The sequence below is a fragment of the Macaca thibetana genome, chromosome 10 (assembly GCF_024542745.1).
Source record: "Macaca thibetana thibetana isolate TM-01 chromosome 10, ASM2454274v1, whole genome shotgun sequence".
Lineage (NCBI taxonomy): Eukaryota > Metazoa > Chordata > Mammalia > Primates > Cercopithecidae > Macaca > Macaca thibetana.
The window spans coordinates 19,709,497-19,715,807 of NC_065587.1; the positions used below are offsets into that span (position 1 = coordinate 19,709,497).

A 6,311-nucleotide genomic window follows, 5' to 3' on the forward strand; every position below is an offset into this window, starting at 1 on the left:
AATTTTACAGAAGCAGAACTGGCAAAAAGTTAAAAAATTAATTGGTTACAAAAGCAGTTACAAAAAAATAAACAGTTCCAGGTGCAGGGGCTTAAACTATCACAAAGAGAGAAATGCAGGGGCTTTGGGTGCCATCCAGGGAGCGCATCCCCAGGAGCTGCTGGTGCAGCTTGCCTCAGTATCTTATCAGTAAGTGCATTTCTGGACATGCTTTGAGTCAGTTTACTCTAGTTATGCCCTTAAGGGAGGGAGGTAAAGGGGCTGTAAGTGAAGGAACTAAAATGGAGTCTGTCTGGCTCTCTCAGCTAAGAGAGACCATCAGGTTAAAACAAGGTAGGGTATGACAAAACATGGTGGAGTTAGAAAATCAATAATGTGTGGTAGAACTATAGAAATGGGATGTTTAAAACAGTAAAAGTGTCTCCCACAAATTACCTATTGATTACAAAGGGAAAACGGTGATGTTACAGAGGTGTAACCTAGCAGAACAAACGGATCAAAGTGATCAAAGTTAACACCACTAGTTAGTGGGTCAGATCAAGGGCCTCCTAATAAAATGCACTGAGGATACATCTCTTCTGTGGTATTTCTGTCAGAAGTGCACCGTGCACATCTCATGAGGAAGCGCTAGAGAACCCCAAATGAAGGACACTCTCTACAAAATAATTCATTGTCATGAAAAACAGAAAAGCCGAGGAACTGTTCCAGTTTAAAGAAGTTAAAGAAGACTAAAGAGGCATGACAACAAAACATGGTGTGTGATTCTAAATAGGACCCTGGACTGAGGTGGTGGTGGTGGTGGTGGAATAGTTGTAATGGACAATATTGGGACAAGTAACGAAATTTGAATATGGATTGTGGATTAGCTGTTAATACATATTGTATCAAATCACATACTGATAGGTGATGGAGCTTGTGACTTGCACTCAAGCAATAATTGGAGTTCTTGACAGCCATTTCATTCATTCAACAAATATTATGAAATGCCTACAGTTACCCAGGAACTGTTAGGGATTGGACTTGAGTAGGTGAACATAGTAGATAAAGGCCGGGCTCAGTGGCTCACGCCTGTAATACCAGCACTTTGGGAGGCCGAGGCAGGCAGATCAGCTGAGGTCAGGAGTTCAAGACCAGCCTGGCCAACATGGTGAAACCCCGTCTTTACTAAAAATACAAAAATTAGCTGGACATGGTGGCGGGTGCCTGTAATCCCAGCTACTTGGGAAGCTGAGGCTGGAGAATTGCTTGAACCCAGGAGACAGAGGTTGCAGTGAGCCAGGATTGCGCCATTGTATTCCAGCCTGGGTGACAAGAGCAAAACTCCGTCACACACCCAAAAAAGTAGATGAAATAAGCTCATAGATGAAATTCCTAGTCTGCCAGCCACCTTCTCAAGTTCCTGTGATGAAGAAGTAATACAGGGGACGTATCCAGCCACACAAACCTGGATTCGAAACCAGGCTCTAAAAGAAAAACAGCCCCTGATATTCAGGAGATGGTCTGGAACTCACAAATAGACCTTAGTGTGTTCTCTTATTGAACATAAAAACTTCACAGAACAGCATCAAACAAGACCACTATGTGACCATGATGGATCAAGACAATAACAAAACCACTCGAATCATGTCTGAACCCAGACAAAACATGAGCATTGTTCAGACTACAAAAATGGCCAAACATTTCTTTTCTTTTTTTTTTTTTTTTTTTGAGACGGAGTCTCGCTCTGTTGCCCAGGCTGGAGTGCAGTACCGCGATCTCGGCTCACTGCAACGTCTGCCTCCTGGGCTCATGCCATTCTCCCGCCTCAGCCTCCCGAGCAGCTGGGACTACAGGCGCCCGCCACCACACCCGGCTAATATTTTGTATTTTTAGTAGAGACGGGGTTTCACTGTGTTTGCCAGGATGGTCTCGATCTCCTAACCTCGTGATCCGCCCGCCTTGGCCTCCCAAAGTGCTGGGATTACAGGCATGAGCCACTGCACCCAGCCCCCTCCTTCTAAATAACGTTTGTCAGGGTATTCGCTCATAGACAGCATCCAATCCAGAAAACCTCATTTTCTTAAACCCTACTCCAAATCACCTAATGCAAGCCCAAATCCTATGTGTCTTTTGTAACACTTTGTTACTGAGATGTCCCCTTGTTTTGTTTGTTTGTTTGTTTTTGAGACAGAGTATCACTGTGTCACTCAGACTGGAGTGCAGTGGTGCAATCTCGGCTCACTGCAGCCTCTACCTCCTGGATTCAAGTGATTCTTCTGCCTCAGCTTCCCGCGTAGCTGGGATTACAGGTGCCCACCATCACACCCGGATAATTTTTGCATTTTTAGTAGGGACGGGGCTTCACCTTGTTGACCAGACTGGTCTCGAACTGCTGACCTCAAGTGATCCTCCCACGTTGGGCTTCTACAGTGCCGGGATTACAGATGTGAGCCACCAAGCGCAGCCGCCCTATTGTTTTTCATGATTCATGTCCTCACACCCTTACCCCATAACAAGTGATAAACTCAATTTGTTTAACCACAGGTGTGTTCCAATTTCTTCCTACCTCAAAAGGTTGTTATGAGGATACTTGGAACAAGTTCAGCACAGAGTGAGCTTTCTCTATCAGTCAATCCATTATCTATTTTTTATTTTAAAAAAAAACATGGTCTCGGCCGGGCGTGGTGGCTCAAGCCTGTAATCCCAGCACTTTGGGAGGCCGAGACCGGCGGATCACGAGGTCAGGAGATCGAGACCATCCTGGCTAACCCGGTGAAACCCCGTCTCTACTAAAAAATAGAAAAAACTAGCCGGGCGAGGTGGCGGGCGCCTGTAGTCCCAGCTACTCAGGAGGCTGAGGCGGGAGAATGGCGTGAACCCAGGAGGTGGAGCTTGCAGTGAGCCGAGATCACGCCACTGCACTCCAGCCTGGGCGACAAAGCGAGACTCCGTCTCAAAAAAAAACAAAAAACAAAAAACAAAACAAAACAAAAACATGTTCTCAGCCTGTGGCCCAGACTGGAGTGCAGTGGCACACCATCCTGACTCACTGCAGCCTTCAACTCCCAGGCTCAAGTGGTCCTCCCACCTCAGTCTCCTGAATAACTGTGACTACAAGCACGCTCCACACCAGCTAATATTTTTAAATTTTTTGTAGAGACAGGGTCTCGCTGTTGCCCAGGCTGGTCTCGAACTCCTGACCTCAAGGGATCCTCCCAGTTTGGTCTCCCAAACTGTTGGGATTACAGGCATGAGCCACCTCACCCAATGCTTTCAATGTACTTTTTAAAAATTCTTTCTTTCTTTTTTTTTTTTTTTTTGAGATAGCACCTCACTCTGTCACTCAGACTGGAGTACAGTGATGCCATCTCGCCTCACCTCAACCTCCACCTCCCTGGCTCAAGCGATTCTCCTGGCTCAGCCTCCTGAGTAGCTGGGATTACAGGTACATGCCACTATCACCCAGCTAATTTTTGTATTTTTAGTAGAGATGGGATTTCACCATGTTGGCCAGGTTGGTCTCGAACTCCTGACTTCAGGTGATCTGCCCTCCTCAGCCTCCCAAAGTGTTGGGATTACAGGCATGTGCCACCACATTGCCTCCTCAGCTTGCATTGTTTCTAGAAGAACCTGCACCATACCTTTATCTGTAGCCTTCACCCAGGTCTTAAGAAGCACGAAGTTTTAACTGTGGACACGGGATTTGGTGAAGCAGCAGTCACGACTGTGGGCATGAGTAGCAAGACTGCAGCAGCACATTGACTATAGAATGAAATGCATCCTACAGGAAGGCAGAATCTTCTTTGGCGCCTTTAAGGCGTTTGACAAGCATGTGAATTTGATCCTTTGCGATTGTGATGAGTTGAGAAAGATCAAGCCAAAGAATGTGAAGCAACCAGAGCTCAAAGAAAAGCACTTTTGGGGTCTGGTGTTGCTGCATGGGGAGAACTTGGTGTCCGTGACTGTGGAGGGGCTACCCCACCAAGATACTGGCATTGCTCGGGTACCACTTGCTGGAGCTGCAGGAGGCCCTGGCGTTGTTAGGGCAGCTGGTAGAGGAGTATCAGCTGGTGTATCAATTTCCCAGGCTCCTGCTAGATTAGCAGGCCCTGTCCCAGAAGTTGAGGAACCATCCCAGCAGGTAATGACTCCACAGAGAACAGCATTACTGGAGCCCCAACACAGTACCCACCAGGACTGGGGACTCCACCCCCACCTGTTGGCAGAGCAGCCCCACCTCCAGGCATTATGTTTCCTCCACCTGGTATGAAATCACCCATGGGCCTACCAATTGGGCCTCCCCTTGCTGGAGGGATGCCAATAGGCATGCCCCCTCCAGGAATGAGACCCCCTCCACCAGGAACGCATCCACCAAGACCCTAGGATACTGCTGGTCCATCTCAGTCACTTTTCCCCCTACAATGCATCTTGTGAAACTGTGTCCTGTTTGTGAGCTTTTTGTCCCTTTTTTCTGCATTAATCGTAGCTAATAATAAATGCCTAAAACAATTAAACTGTGGGAAAAAAGATATTGAAGCCATCAGCTTTCATTAAGATAAATTCATTGATTATATTCCTCTTTGCTCTTTTTGTTGGGTTCATAAGGTGGAAAAAATGGAAAAGAGTTCAACTTTTCCTTAGTCGGAATGAGGTCATTCTCATGGTCTTTTCTGGAAAGCAATAACCACATTCCTGAAACTTTAACATCAGGGAACCAACACTGTTTATTTCTTCATGTTCTTGTTATTTAAAACGTTCCCAAGAAGTAACAGAATTGAAACTACAAAACTTGGAAGCACTTCAGCTTCAAAAATATATCAAGTAGTATCTTCTCTGCTTTAGCACACTAAGGCACTTATAGTCCCTGGAAGCCCTGTTGGTGATGTTGGCATTTATCCTGCCAGAACCCAGCATAGATTTAATATTATTTGACGCCCACAACACATTGTGCTGAATAAAAAAATATTCATTCTGGTGGGGAATAATTTTAAAAATATACATTTTCTGATTTCTTCCTCTGCTTGCTCATGAGTCCCCCTGCCTCCTCCCCTTCTTTGCCTTTACTCCTCTAATAATAACAGTAGCTAATATTTATTGAATGTTTATAATGTGCTGCATACTGTGCCAAGGGCTTTATACAATTTAACCCTCACTCCAGGATTGTGAAGGAAGTCTTATTACAGATGAGACGCTAGAGGACCAGAGAAGTTAAGCAACATGCCCAAGGCCACACAGCTGGTAAGAATCAGGCCCCAAATTGGAATCTGCTCTCAAAACCTGCTCCTGTTGAAATGTTGCTTCACCACCCTGGCACAAAGAGTAGGGTCTGTGAAGGGATGGAGGGAGGGATACGCTGGCAGGGAAGGAAGGGCTTGGGGTAGTGGGTGGGCCTGGTGGGAATGGAAGACCATTCAGAGACATTTAGACCCTCTCCAGAGGGCAGAGGGAAGGGGTGGAGATTAGGAACACAACCCAAATAGAAGGCCCCTGTAGAACCTCAGGGGGAGCCACAAGTTTGGGGGACCAGGAAGGTTGAAGAGTGGGTGAATTAGGCCAGGTGCGGTGGCTCATGCCTGTAATCCTAGCACTTTGGGAGGCTGAGGCAGGCCAATCACCTGAGGTCAGGAATTCGAGACCAGCCTGGCTAACATAGTGAAACCCTGTCTCTACTAAAAGTACAAAAATTAGCTGGGCATGGTGGCGGGTGCCTGTAATCCCAGCTACTTGGGAGGCTGAGGTAGGACAATTGCTTGAGCTGGGGAGGTAGAGGTTGCAGTGAGCCGAGATCACGCCATTGCACTCCAGCCTGGGCGACAAGAGTGAAACTCTGTCTCAGAAAAAAACAAAACAAAACAAAACAAAACAAAACAAAACAGAAACAACCAGGGCCGGGTGTGTTGGCTCACGCCTGTAATCCCAGCACTTTGGGAGGCTGAGATGGGCGGATCACAAGGTCAGGAGATCGAGACCATCCTGGCTAACATGGTGAAACCCCATCTCTACTAAAAATACAAAAAATTAGCCAGGTGTGGTGGCGGGCGCCTGTAGTCCCAGCTACACAGGAGGCTGAGGCAGGAGAATGGCATGAACCCGGGAGGTGGAGCTTGCAGTGAGCCGAGATTGCACCACTGCACTCCAGCCTGGGCGACAGAGTGAGACTCTGTCTCAAAAAAAAAAAAAAAACAACCAAAGAGTGGGTAAATTATAAGGTGGGAGAAGGGCATGATTAAGGACAGCGCCACAGGTATTTACTTGCCAAGTGAAGAGAGGCAAGAAGTCTGGGAGACCTTCTGGCCCATGCGATCTTTTTTTTTTTTTTTTTTTTTAACAAA

The 6,311-nt window shown here is 46.7% G+C and overlaps 1 pseudogene; it reads left to right on the top strand.

Annotated features, from left to right (window-relative positions):
• Positions 1 to 3,229: 3,229 nt before the first annotated feature.
• Positions 3,230 to 4,377, top strand: LOC126964042 (small nuclear ribonucleoprotein-associated protein N-like; annotated as a pseudogene).
• Positions 4,378 to 6,311: the final 1,934 nt, after the last annotated feature.